This window comes from Pleuronectes platessa, chromosome 8, assembly GCF_947347685.1.
Source record: "Pleuronectes platessa chromosome 8, fPlePla1.1, whole genome shotgun sequence".
In the NCBI taxonomy this organism is placed as follows: Eukaryota; Metazoa; Chordata; class Actinopteri; order Pleuronectiformes; family Pleuronectidae; genus Pleuronectes; species Pleuronectes platessa.
In genome coordinates this window covers 7020419-7035550 of record NC_070633.1, presented here as the reverse complement: position 1 = coordinate 7035550, position 15132 = coordinate 7020419, and positions in this window count along the sequence as shown.

Below are 15132 nucleotides of genomic sequence, written 5' to 3'. Positions count from 1 at the left end.
TAACCCTAATGTTTTTTGCAAGTGATTCTTAAATAGCAGTATTTTTTTATTTGTTGGGGACTATTTTTTACTTGTGGATTAATTCACATTTGGTTTGAATATGTACAGCAGAAGTGTGGTTTAAAAGTAAATGAACATGTGTGTTCATGGTAATGAAAAACATGTCATCCTGTTGCAACAGTACAGATCACTCTTTATTTTTCTAATTGTCTTTAGACAGTGGAGCTCCATATGAATAACATAAATACATTACTTTGCAGTAGGATCATTTCATTTTTAGCTCTTGTCAGTCACATGGGATTTTGAGGTGACTTAAAGAGCAAAGAAAGTCACTGGGCTAATCAAGTAATCAAGAGTCTCTTCAACCCTATGCCTATGGGCCCACTATTGCAAGGTGCAATAGTGTTTTATGTATAATGACAACCTCAACCATCATGGACTGTAAATGTCTCCACTTAATCACTGTATGTAGCTCTGTTGTTATAGCAACATTTAAGTTATAAATGTTTCTCCTTCATTGTCATGATGATATGTTGTCCTGTGTGTCTAATGAAAATACCGTCTTCTCACGGCAGCTACATGCATGGTGACAATTACCTAAATTACACTGTTTGGCCCTGGGGGCTCAACAAACTGCAACTAAAGAAAATACATGCAAAAAGTAAATAAACACTAGAAAAAAATCTTTGATTAATAACCACAACCTAACGAAAAGACGTATGTGCTTTCCCCTAAATTAAGCATTGCGTTAGTTCATGCAGGACACAGAGTCATGTGCTCGGCTGTCATAAGCTGTCAGGTTTATCGGTGCTCGTCAGTCACCCACCAACCACAGCACATTCTTTCACCAAAGCAACCCCTTTACATATGACCTCATCCTCACTGATACCTACTCAGCAACACTGCCACTTAAGCGCCCTGCTGCCGGCAACTTGCACCCCTCCCCACACACACAAACATATATTTATTATCTATATTCACATTTTTTCTGTAGAAAGTATATGCATATTACAGCGTATGCTGTAACGATATGATATACTAAAAGAGACAGCCCTTCTGACTCAGGCTGTGTCCCAAAGGTGCTTTACTCTCGTTGAGCATTGTCGTGGCACAGCAGCATTACCACAAAAGCACAAAATAGCACTAAAGTGTCTCCGCTTAAAACACTGACAAGACACCTGGTCCAGCTCCATAAAGCCCTGTCCCTGTTCAAATCCTGATGGTTTACATTTGAGCCACTAGAAGTTCTTAACAGCTTTTATAAGAGAGATCTCTGGTTGTGTCTTCTCCATCTCTCTGGGATTTTATAACAGGACATATAGATATTTATTATGCGCTAATACTTTCTGTTACGTAACTCCCTGCTTAGTCCCCAATCCTTTGTGTGCTGTGGTGTCTGACCGTATCTTACTGACTTATTGTTGGATCATTGCATGTTTGTGTGTGGGTCTCAGAGGTTATTTTTTCTCAACATAGCATATATGGTATTCTCCTTCAGCAATTATCCACTAGACTGTTTAATGGTTTATGGCGCAGAGGCCAGTATAGAAGGCCTCTCACGTCACAATGCTTAGTAGCTTCAATGATAAGCTTTGATTCTCATAGACAGCGATGCAGCAAAAAGTTGCCGTGAATATTAACACAGCCAAAAGTAGAAGGTATCACATAAGTGCAGGAAAATATGGCAAAGAAAAACAAGAAAAATATGTAAGAAAGCAAGACAGGGAATGGGCCCAATGTGACAGTGTGAATGTCCTGCTAGTTCACATGCCAGTTGACATGTTTGCCTAACATAAACATCTAAGTGCCAGAAGCAACAAAAACTGCAGAAATTAAGACACTTTGGGAATTATGTGGTGCTTGTGGTAAACTTAAAATCCACTTTCAAGCTTATAATTACCAGTGAAAAAGCTTGTCTTCATTTGTATAATGTATAAACTGGAATGAAATACAAATATTTTGGCTGAATAAAAAAAAAATCTTGTGTTCTTACTGACACCTGTAGAGAGAAATAAAACAATGAGAATTTAGCTTTTGCAATGCAGAAAATCAACATGAAAGAATAGTGAAATGATTTTTTTTTTAGTTTTCACTGCAACCGTTGGTGAGGTATATTTTGACCATCCTCACATTACATCTGTACAACATTATGAGAGTAGACCCTGTCATATTGCACATACTCTTCCTGCTCTCTCCAAGCAATACCAGCGGTCTGATTATAGATAAAGGGCCAACTAGCAGTACATTGTAGTGTCCACGCTCATGGACTTTTATATCTAACTCAGATGCCCCAGACAGAGAGGCACCAAACTCTTAACTGTTCTGCATATTACATCAGAGACTTTGGGAATGCATACTTTAGGCATAACTAACCAATAAGATGCAAACACCTACATGTAACATAGAGAGTGACAGTAATTCTAGCCGTGCTGTTGAAATGGATGTCACAAGTAGAAGACGATTGTGGAGGTGAGGGGGCTGGGAGAGCATCTATATGTCTTTGTGTAATAATAGTGATTGCGCCAGCTACTGGAAACAGGAATTAAGCTTTGTTTTCCAACTATCATTCGATTTACATACAATTTTCACAGTGTGATGTGTAATTGATAGCGTGGAACGTAATGAGCAATTAGCAGGCAAAGGTCGTCATGAAAGAGTGCCTTTCCCTTTACTACAGTGTAGAACTGGACCTATCCATATGCTTAAATTCACCCACCGGCCATATGCCTGGTTTCAGCACGAACTGAAAACACTGATACAGAATTTGACTTGATAAATGTAGTGCATCAGTGTTTCAATTTTATAATATGTGCCGTATCCCTTCACTTAACAGCTAAATGCATCAATATGATTGCTTTAGGGGACTGCGATCGCTCCATTTCTGCAGCTTTTCAATAGCCAATGCCTAAATTACTATGCTCAGGTAGCTACAGGCAACGTGCCAAGACATGGATTTGGTTTGACGAATCACGAATAGCTTAATTTCATTTCAGTATTCTGAAAGTTGGAATATGTTTTTTTCTAATGAAATAAGCAACTGGAAGCCATTAGCTTGTCACATCCAGCGTATGAAGAATCGAGAGGAAAAACTTTTAGTACTGTTCTGTATAGAATGGAGTAGATGGAATTCAATTATGAAACTGAGCTGACCCTAGGATGTATAGAGCAGAAGTCTTTAGTTGCTGTGCATGTATGAACCTAGACTCTCATTCATCAGAGGAATAAAGAGGGTGTATCTGTTTCATTTGGACAGAGACAGATAAAATGTTTAATTCCTCACTCTTTGACACATGTCTGTGATTCCATAAAAGTGTCTAGTCTTTTTTCCTTTTTTTAAATGTTAAAATCCATGCAGTTGATGGCAGTGCCTCTCCTGGTTTGTAGACTGATATCTCTACAACTAATGGATGGATTGTCATGAAAATCTATCTGCACATCCATGGTGCACACAGGGTGACTCTTGCCTACTTCAGTATGATTCCAGAGTTGTGCAAGTAGGTACAAGGTTCAAATTCACAAACTTTTAACTGGAAAAACTTGAGTATAATGTCTAATTTTAAAGACCACTTTAATGCCTGCTTTACACGCCACTTGTACAAAAAGCACATCTGCTTATTGAGTTTTTCAGCCCATGATGGATTCTTATTAGATCAGACTAATAACCATGACCCAATTAATTATTATGCACAGAGAGTGAGATTGACCGGGAGGGACCAACAGAGGGGAAGGCAGAAAAAGTTTGGGCAAAAGCTGGCATGCATTGTTTGAGTTGGGGCCCATGCAGCACGAGAGGCTGGGCGGACGGCTCGCCTGCCGGAGAATACTCTTTGGGCAGGACCTGAGGGGCCATTTTTCTCCCGGGCGCCCTCTTTCTATTTTTCCCCAATACCCCGTCCGGTGGATGAAACGACTCTTCCAAATCGGAAATAGGAGGGAGATATATTAAGCCAACACTGTTCAACTCTGTCATGGGCGTAAATATGAAGCTGTAGATATTATAGTGTATATATAAATAAAGCGACATCCCTTCCACCCACATTTACATACTCACTGCAGCCTATATGATGACAAATCGCAACAACACATGGGCAAGATGTGAAATGAGCAGTCTGACAAGAGTGAGGCCAGGCGGCCGTCCCGGCAGTGTCATCCGCAAGCTTCTTAGTCATCTAAAAATGAGAACCGGACCACGTCACGTTTGTGTGTGCTTTCCACGTGAACCTGGCTTTCTTTTCCTCCAGACGACCGAAGGCCTCCCTTGCGTAGACGGAAATCATCCAAGGCACGTTGGCGATGGGTTTCATGGGCGGCACCGTCACCAGCTGCAGAGCCGAAACCTGGAGCTGTTCGAGCACGGACAGGTAGCGCAGGGTCAGCCCCAACCACTCTTTGTTGTGCTGCTCCACCAGAGCGGCACGGAGGCGAGTCGCGCTGTTGCCCAAAGTGCGGGCCTTCATCAGCCCCACCACCCTCTTGTCGCAAGACAACCTGTAAAGACACGAGGTGACTACTGTCAGCAACACACAGCAGGCATTAGCACAGGCTTTAACATTGCAGCCTACTTGTACAGCCAGAAACTGCGCCTGGTGAGCCATGTCCAGCTGACTCACGATGTCTTGGGCCCACGCCGCGTACTTCCTCTTGCAAAACCAGCCGCATTCTAGGTACTCCCTGCCCATGAAGTACCAGCCGAGGTGGTCTAGGACGCAGCGGATGGTCCTGTAGAGGCCAGCGCCGGTCAGCTGACGCCGGCAGTTTGAGCACAAGAGCCTGTAGGCCCACAGGAAAAATCTGCACTGAAAGAGGGTGTGGGCAGAGGGGATCTGGGTGTAGAAGAGCCTGGCTCCCAGAGGGGTCCACCAGAGATCCAGCAGCCTGGCTTGGTCCAGCCACGGAGGGTCCAGCCTGGAAACTGTCAAATACACACTCAAGTTGTCACACTGATATATATATATATATATATAGTAACAACGATGTTTAAAGTCAAATACACTCACGTAGAGTATCAGCCTCCATGGCAGTGACGAAGAGGACTAGGGGCAGCAGATGTGTTTGTGCAGAGAAGGACAAATTAATGTGCCTATTAACAATTGAACACACTACTATTTATTTACAGTCAGTCAGTCAGCTACTTTAGTCAGAATCTCCCCCCGTGAAACACTGCCTTTTCTCTGGGGAAAACCGCCAGAATTACATTGACCTTACTGAATATGCATTATTTAACCGTGACGCACAACAGAAACAAACGGCAGAAACAAGAACATTGAACATGCACATTGATCATGCCCTACTCACATCTCGCTTTGTCTGCTTTTCTCACTTTATTCTCCCGTTGGATGTGTATTGAATGAAGTTCACCGGCAGAATAAGAGTGGCTTAAGGTCTTGGCTTTGGGACTCAGGCTCTGTCCAGGCTTGTGTTCAGATCCCACCATTGTCTTTTTACTTTGTTCCAGATTTCTTTAGGTAAAAACATTTCCGCTTTGGTGCATTCCTGGAGAGTACATTTACCACGAAGGACAGTTTGGAAATCTGATAATTTTTCTTACATTAGACTCCCATTTCCCGCACCCAACCAAACAAGTATATTTTCTTAGAAAAATCCAAAAACTCACTTTCCAAGTAGATATTGTACACCTCCCAAACTTATTTTCAACAAACGTTCAGCAGAGGGAAAGCTCTGTTTGAAGAATGCAACCCAAGGAAAGAAGTCTAGTGGGGTCAACATGCACCTCAAGCTTGACAGAGAGCTAAAAGAGTGTATTTTTTAGGTACTAATCGAAGGTAGTGGTATTTACCACCACCTTGGTATTATCTTTAACACAACCTTGATCCAACACTATCAAACAAGATCAATTGGTTGTTATTTTAAATCACAGATTTAATTATAACTGGCAGAAATTGCCACCTAGTGTTAATTATTTTCATGGTTTACATAATTTTCTCTTGTCATTACAAAAAGGACAGTATTGATTAAAAGTAAAATGTATTCATCAAGAACATGCAGACAGGGTTTTCTTCCAAGAGTAATTTTATTTCAGTTAAATAATCCCTCTTATCAGTAAAAGTTGCAACCTAGACACACTGTGTGGTTAAAGCAGAATATAAGCAGCAGAGCAGCATCAACAGGGCATGTCCAGGCTACTGCTCTGTAGGTCTTTCCGATTTAGACCCTTCTTATAACTCAATGAGTTTCTACACTTGAAATACACTTGAAGGCCAAAAGGTTGTGTGGCCCATGAGCACAGGCATATGAAATAAACTAGAAGCACATCTGCTCCCTTACACCAATGTCAGATGGATTAGAGAAAAACTGTAATGCGTTGTTTGTTGTATGCCGTCAAAATTCAATTTTCGGCCTTGCTGTTGGAAAGCAGCAATGTCACGTAAGGCGTTGTCAAACCAGGCAGACAGGCAGACTGACAACTTAGTGTACAGGGACAGAGCCCGAAGATTTTTTTGATCACCCTGCATATCGAAATGCTGCTTGACTGCTGCATTAAATATTCAAAAAGGTCAGAGAGGAGTACACAATCGACTTGGGATCCTGCCTAGTGTCTCTCTTATTCAGTGCTGGCTTCTTGAGACTTGCTTTTTGTCTTGCTCTGTTAGCATCTTTATATTTACTACATAGTACGTCATACTGATTTTGCATATAAAATGTCAGTTTCCCAATTCATTATACAAAGCCATTTAATTCAACGATTAAATGAGAATATTTACTCTTGCTCTGGAATGTTAAATAAGAAACCTTTCCTATCATCAAGTTAATTGTTGCAATAAGTGTAGTCTACCATCTGGTTATAGTAAATTAATAGATTAGAATATAATAGACAAGCCCAGTGTGCCTAGTTGGGGGGAGCAGGCTTGCAAGAGAGTCAAGTGCCAACTTGAGTTTCAGAGAAAAATACTCGATAGAATGGATGATTTCTTTATAGAGTTTAGTATCCAACAAGAATCTTTGAACAGGACACATTCAGACTAAGACATGTTTTGCGGTGAGTGAGCTCATAGATGGGCCATTCTACCGAATTGGTTCAAAGTCAGGTTGGAAATATTTTGTAATTAGTATGTTTTATTCCCAAAACTTTGTCCGTATATATATTGTACCATATCTAAAGTACACATATCTAGTAAAAGAACTGTCAATTTTTATGTTGTATTTTCAGACTGTGTTGGAATGTTTTCCTCTCCCAAAAATGTTCACTACCGAAACATAGTAATACACTTTAGTAAAAAAGTATTATTATTAACCTGTTAAGATGTGTTTCCTTCCTTTCTCTGAATAGGATTTTACAAATATTTGTTTTCACAATTAAATCAATAAAAATAAGTTCAATTTATACAATTCATCAAAATCTAAATGCAATATTTCTTTCTAAAATGCATATTACTGATCATATTGATTCCAGAGTTGATGATTGAAGAAATTGAACATACATTAAACCAATCAGTATCTTAACATTTTAGTTGATAACTCAATATATTTTCTTTTTTACAAAACATCCAGTGTCTCGGTAGTGACTGCACTGTTTTGGTAGTGACCACTGTATTTTGTTTGCAAGGTTGTATCATATTTCCTCAACCTTATTGCTTAATTTTAACTCATAACATGCTTTAGGTTGGGAATATTAAAAACACAAATGTTTTGAGGTCAATAGAATAATTTTATTCTTGAGAACATAACAATTGTTCGTCCAGAACCATTTAAAGTACAAACATTACCCAAGTGGGTTCAGTAGAAGAGAAGAAGAAAACATTGACGAATAACTGATTATGTTTTATAGTTCAGTGACAGACACCATCACAAATCCATTCACAAATTTAACTTTTCACATACTGCGGTGAACACTCTTGGGGTGACCTGGACTCTGTGGACTTCCATTTTCTGGGGCTGTTGGTTCAGATGTTCTTACATCTCTTCCAGGCTGTACTTGTGGTGCGATGTTGGAGGACGATGGTAGGAAACAGGCACAGATGGCCTCTGTTGCAGAAGCAGCTGAGGTCTCTATAATGGATCGTGCCAGGCGTAGTGCAGATAACTTGATGAATGCTCAGTGTACCTTCGATGGTGGTCAGCTCTTTTGGAAGGAGTGTGCTCACTCTGTTGATCTGGTCTTCCTCACATAGAGGAGCTTGACTTTGGTGAGAGGAAGGAGTGTGTCATAGAGGGCTTTCGCTGTGGGTATGTCAGTACCCCTGGCTACCTGTGAATCAGCAGTTCCCTTCATGGTGGCTCCAACACCATCAGCAGGCCCTTTCCCATGACCAGCTTCCAGGACACTCCAGTTTACAGCAGAAAATCCCATATGTAAAGGAATGGTGCTCAAGAGATAGAAGTTCTTCTTTCCTCTATATTGCATGGTCGGCCCATCGCTGATAAAGAAGAGCTTTTGAATCCTCGGATGGTTCTCCTTCAGGAACTTGTTCAAACTGAGCCCAAATGGCAGGAGGATCATGCTACAAGGCACAGAATGTCAGTGTACAATCTGGAAGTCTGCCTGTGGGATGCTCCAAAACAGACTTGCTGCACCTCCTTTGCATATTTGCCAGTTTTCTGCATAGTCAATGTGAAGAATAGCTTCATCGTCTTTCAGAGATCTATGCAGGAATTGTAGCTGTGTGTACTGGTGATGGATGTTGAACAGGTGCTTGCACACTTTGGCTTTCATTTCGCTCTCAAAATCTTCCAAAAGGTGCTCTGGGCTGCCCTCACATCTCTGTTTAACCGTTTTGTCACATGGGAGCTTCTGTCTTTTTCCATCCTTTTCTTTTTCATAATCTTATTTTTTCGTGAGCCACTGGTACCACCATGTGGCTTCTGTTCCTGATGTACAAGTACTTGTGGTTTGTGTGAGAGACTTGTTCTTACATGGGAGACATGCCCTGTACATGCAAACTTTAGCCTGAGTGTCACAGCACAACTCCTCTGCGACTTTGCACAAGCTCGTTGAGTTAATAATGCCAAGGTGCTTCAGCCTGTCTGCTTTCATTTGGGCATTGTCATGCAGTTTGCAGACACATGTCTCCCTGTTGTTGATGTTTGGGGCAACAATCCCAAAAAGTTTTGTCCTGTAAAGTGAATAGGACAGCTTCAGATGAGGCATCACCAGCATCAACTTCTGATGCAAATTCAGCATTGCGTATGAGAGGAACCTCTTTTGTTTCATCTTTTTAAATCTTGTGATTGTTTCAATCTTCCCCGCTGATGCCCGACTATTGTCATCTCGACTAAAGAACATTTTGACTATGTCCATGGTCTTTTCTTTATCACTTCTCTGATAGGCGAACCTCGGCTGTGGCTTGTAGGTGTCTCCCACAGTCTTGTTGTAGACTGTGGGAGACACCTACGGTTTTTCTGAGCAAATTAACAAGTGTGTATTTTCTGAGCAACCTGTCTGAGACAGCTCTTCTGAATGCATTTTTTTCTTTACAGCTAACAGACTTGTATATTTTTTCTTCATTTGGTGCATGAGTGTATTGTGAAAAAGAAGGGTCTTTCTGATATGAGCAGGAACTCTGTGCTTCTGTACATCCTTACGAGTTTTCGTTCTTGGGGAAATATTTGACTTGTCTGATGTCAACCTCAACCTTAACCTCTGACATCTTTTTTTATGTTGCTTCCCTCCGCTGCATGTCTTTGACCTTCTGCTCTAGCTTCTGTAATTTTCTGTATGAACACATTTTTGCCCTTCTCCTTTTCTTGTCTGCAGGTCTATGCTCTGGTGTCTGATCAGCCTCGCTAGAAGTGCTAGTTGCACATCTCGTCCTTTTCTGGTCTGCAGGCCTATGCTCTGGTGTCTGTTCAGCCTCACTAGAAGGTGGTGTGGAAGCCCTGCAAAATGTCTCCATCTCGCTCTGTCTTTTCACCAACACCCTCTGCTTTTACTGTCTTTTCCTCCATGATTTTCTGACCTTCCTTTGCTCCCTGTTGGATAAATCACTGATACATTTCAACTTTCCTTCTTCCTTTCGTTTTTTATTTCTTTCTCTTTCCTTCCTTAAATATTATTGATGTTTCACTGGGTCATCCCTCTCTTTGACGGTATTCGCTTAGCCTCTCTGCTCCACTTTTTGTAATTCCTTTTGGCATCTTATGATTCTTTCTCCCCTGAACAATTTCAGACAGTATACACATCTTTGAAGAGGTGTACACACATAAAAACATAATACTTTGCATAAAACCCGAAAAAGTTTACTTAATTGAAGAGAATATGTGTTCGGTAGTGACAATTCTTAAGGTTACACGATGATTTTCAGACTTTGGAACACATTTATATCAAAAGTATGGGATTTATACGGTGGCCCTGAGAGCTCAACGAACAGCAACTTAAGAAAACACATGCAAGTTGACAAAACACACGCAAAGCAAGAAAACATCTCGCTCGCTCCTGGTATTTCAAGATGGCCTGATACGGTGATGATTTAAAAAATTTACGTGACGTTCACTTACGTTCATCATTACGTTCACGTTAATAATATGAAAACTGATTTGTTAAGTTCAGCGTTCGCGAAACATATGCACAACACTGAACTGAACAGCCACTGCAGAGGGGCTGAAGAGCCGCGTTCGGCTCCAGAGCCGCGGGTGGCCGAACCCTGTGTGGAACCGAATTTGTATGGTGTATTGGACGTTTTTGTGGCAGCAGTGTCCATCACTTTTAGCTGTCCTCTGGAAACACTTCCGTTGTGTTCTCTCCTCTACTTGCTGCGCGTTTGTCTATTTGCTGCGCGTTTGTCTATTTGCTGCGCGTTTGTCTATTTGCAGTGCGTTTGTCTATTTGCAGCGCGTTTGTCTATTTGCAGCGCGTTTGTCTATTTGCTGCGTGTTTCTGTAATGTGTTGTGTTCTATTGTGAAATTGATGAAGATGTTTTCTTACTTTGCTTGTGTTTTGTCAACTTGCATGTGTTTTCTTAAGTTGCTGTTCGTTGAGCTCTCAGGGCCACCGTAGATTTAGTTACTTACCATTCAGCCATGAGGGACAGGGATACAGTGTCACTGCCTGGTCAAAAATGCAGGGGTGTGGCTAAAAACCAGGCTCAGCCAATGGACTAAAACTCTTGTGTTTCGTTAGTGACATGAAAACTGGGGACAGGATTTTTTGAGTATAGTTTTTTAATTGAAAAGTTAAACCCACAATATATCTAAATCTCCCAAGTTCTGTTGAAACTTAATCATAAAGAACTTTGAAATAAAATCATCAAAAAATATCTACAACATTTAAAAAGTGTTATTTACAGAAATTTAAATTTAGATTTCAGTTTTGGGGACAGCTACTTCCCAATAGAATGTACCCTATTAACCACTTAAGAGGCGGGTGATATTCGCCTAAAACACCTGTCTGAGGAATACATAAATTAAATTTAAAGCTGTTCTTGAACCATTTGGAGTACATGCATGATCTTGCTCCCTTTTGAAAGGTAACATTCTGACCCCCCCCCCCAGTCAGAATCACTTTAAGTGCTACTGGCATAGAGTAATAGCAGTTGGCACACAGGGCAGTAGAAGGTTTTTATTTCCGCCCGAATATATTTTAATAAACAGATGCCTGCAGATGACTCTAGCTGGAACTTATGAGTTGGAAAACATAAAGGGACCCTAGCATGAAGCCTTGACTAGCCCGAGTTCAGATTTGATAACAATACCACAGGAAATTAATATTTGACAGATTTTTTCCTAAGCGCATGTCTAGGTGTTTTCCACAAAGGCCATTTGGAGACTCCAAAGGTGAATTTTACACTAAAAATCATACTTTTATATAAAGGAGACAAAGCCGGTCATATGGTTTGAAATGTATACAAATAAACATCTTTCATATTTTGAGCAACATGTAGCAGTTAGGACGGGGACGAAACACGGGCGCACGATGCTCTGGGACCAGCTGGACACTGTTGCGCAGTGACTTACTTTGTTTCTCCGTATATTTTTCCTGTGTTACAGCCCATATCCGTGATGGAAATTTCATTGGCTAAACGATACACCAGTCATCAGAACAATCGGTTGCAATTGGCTCAGTCTCTACACGTCAGAAGAGGGGTAAGCTCTGTCTGTCAACAAGGTGTCTCATTGGCTATTGCAGGCTGTGGACAGCCATTGCCAGCTCCGATTGGGTCAAGTTTAGATTGACAGCTCACTTGAACCAATAGGAGCTGCTACCCACCATTTGGAGATCTTTGTTTACAAGCAAACAGAAATTACGAGTGAGAGTACGTCAAAGTTTACACAGTGTGTTTTGGACTGATTATGTTACTGGATTGGAGCGTCTGGACATTTGGCAATGTACTAACACCGTTTTTGTTGGAATGTTATCGATCTGTGGATTAATATGATGATTCTTAGGTGAGTTGCGTCGACTTTGTTATCATTTTTTTTTCTTCTATTTCCGGCCTGACTGAGACGTTGATTGTACCGGTTGTGGTGATCTGATCTTGAAACGGTTTACATCAGTGGAATCAAAAAAATCTTAGCTTTCTAACAATATGTGGCATTAGTACCTAGGGTTAGGGTTAGGCTTATCCCTATCTCATTTAATGTCTTGGGTTTGAATAGACCATAACATATTCTTAGTAAATATCTATGTGTGAATACTTAATTGTTTTGTAAATAGTTTTTCTTGTTGGAGGACCATACTTTGAACCAATTCGGTAGAATGGCCCAGATAAGAAGCTGAAACGTCACTCAGAAGGAGAAGTTGTGAATGAGCCCTGTTGCTAGTGGAGCTGCTGGGAACCACACAAGTAAAACGGGTCCAAAGTGTTTGTGTTTGTATCAAATAACCACAGCAGAGCATATTAATGATGAGGCACATATCAAAAAAACCCTGAAAGACAGTCTTAGTATTATTTTATAGCTTATGATGACACAATCTACCTAAAAAATACCACCAACTAGTCATTTTTTTTGTTAAATAGGGAGAAATGCATAGCACAGACAAAGGTATGGATTTGTTTGAGGAAGTTGTTCAAAACAACTATTAGAAGGATTATACAAGCTAGTGTTGATTGCTTGAGGCAATAAATGTTACCAAAGAACTGGAAACAGACTTTATTGTTAACAATACCCAGTGTGTTAGAAACAAATGCCTTTTCATGTCACAGGCGGAAGGACGTGTACAAAAAAAAAATCACAATTTATCTTTGTGAGTTTGTTTTGCATTACATAGAACAGGACTGGATCATATATATCATGCGGTGTAACTCGTGTGTTTGATGTCTGAATATGTTGATGGAGAGAAAGCAGCTGTGGCATGGACAGAAAATTAATTAACATCGGGGAAAACAAATCACTTCAGCTGTTCAAAGAGAGAACTGCAGGTGTGTGTTGTTACAGCCAGTCCAATTCCAGCTGGGTTTGTGTCTTTCCCCACTGAAGTGTGTAGGAATGGGCTGTGTGTGATTTTGTGTATTCTTCACATTGCCAAAGTGACTTGGCTCACCCGCCCATCGGATTGAGCACCTTCTGAATGTGTCCTTGCTGTGTTTAATGGGAATCCTCTGTGTTGCGCAGTACAGTTAAGGTATTTTGTGTGTTTTCCAGGCTGCCCTCACCTGAACAGCCCTTGTGCTGCCTTTCACAGATTTTAATTGGTAATCTGTGTCTTTTCCTCTCTGTTTATTTCTCTCTCCCGTATGTGGTTATTATAACAACTTTCATTTAGTTTTACCAACAGGGAAATCAATTTCATTTTGATATATTCATAATCTTGTCTCTCGCCCTCCCACCACAGTAGGATACGTGCTCATTAAAGAATAAGAAAGCACACATTAGAAACCAAAGGAAATGAAATCTGCCCTCTCACCCTTCAGATTGTTATTTTAGGTCTGTGCCAGGACGGATGTAGAGATCTTCCCAGACTCACAGTCACACATAATTAAAGGGTGCTAATTTTGAATAGGACTCACAGTGACTGAGGTTATTGCAGTGTGTGTCCCATATCTATAAAAGACACAATTTAGGGAATTAGAAAAGTATTTCCTATTTGACATTTTACCTCCCTGCCTTTCGCTAAGTACATGGTGTGTTTGAGCAGATTTGAGGGTTTCCAAGTTCAAGGCATTAATTTATGAAGGGACTAAATTAGCTTTTGAGCCAAGTATAAAACTGATTAGAAAACAACTGTGGAGCATGATATACACACACACACACACACACACACTCGCCCGCTCCTGGTATTTCATGATGGCCTTATACGGTGATGATTTAAAAAATGTACGTGACGTTCACTCACGTTCATCGTTACGTTCACGTTAATAATATGAAAACTGATTCGTTAAGTTCAGCGTTCGCGAAACATATGCACAACATTGTACTGTACAGCCACTGCAGAGGGGCCGAAGAGCCGCGGGTGGCCGAACCCTGTGTGGAACCGAATTTCTATGGTGTATTGGACGTTTTTGTGGCAGCAGTGTCCATCACTTTTAGCTGTCATCTGGAAACACTTCCGTTGTGTTGTGGCCTCTTCTTGCTGCGCGTTTGGCTTTTTGCAGGACGTTCCGGTATTTGCAACGCGTTCCGGTATTTGCTGCGCTTTTCTCTTTTTGCAGCGCGTTGCTGTAATGTGTTGTGTTGTGTTGTGAAATTGATGAAGATGTTTTTTTACTTTGCTGGTGTTTTGTCAACTTGCATGTGTTTTCTTAAGTTGCCGTTCGTTGAGCTTTCAGGGCCACCGTATGATTGGATTCAGGCTGGGAACCAGTAATTATGCCACACTTTGAAGACATAATACATGACACACTCAGCAAGCCAAACTGTTGCAGCAGTTGACTCAAACATTGTGCGCTGCCTCACTACCAGAGAGGATGCTAATGATTCTTTTGGGCATATTAAACTTTTGTGGCAGTGGAGAGAAAACAGAGGCAAAAAATACCTTATACAAAAAACTAATATACAAAGAATATAACATCCTTCTCAGAAAAGACAATATAGCTTGAAATTAAGAGAAATAGACAATCCTTAAAACTGTGTCCTCATTGAAAGGGATTGTTTTGGGATGTAATATAAGAAACACAGATATGACATTCGTTGAGATTTAAGAAGAGATCATATTACAGGATATTGTTGCTGAAGACAATATGATGATCCTGTAATGAACTGTATAAGAAAACCTAAGGGTAGGCAGTATGAAATTGTAT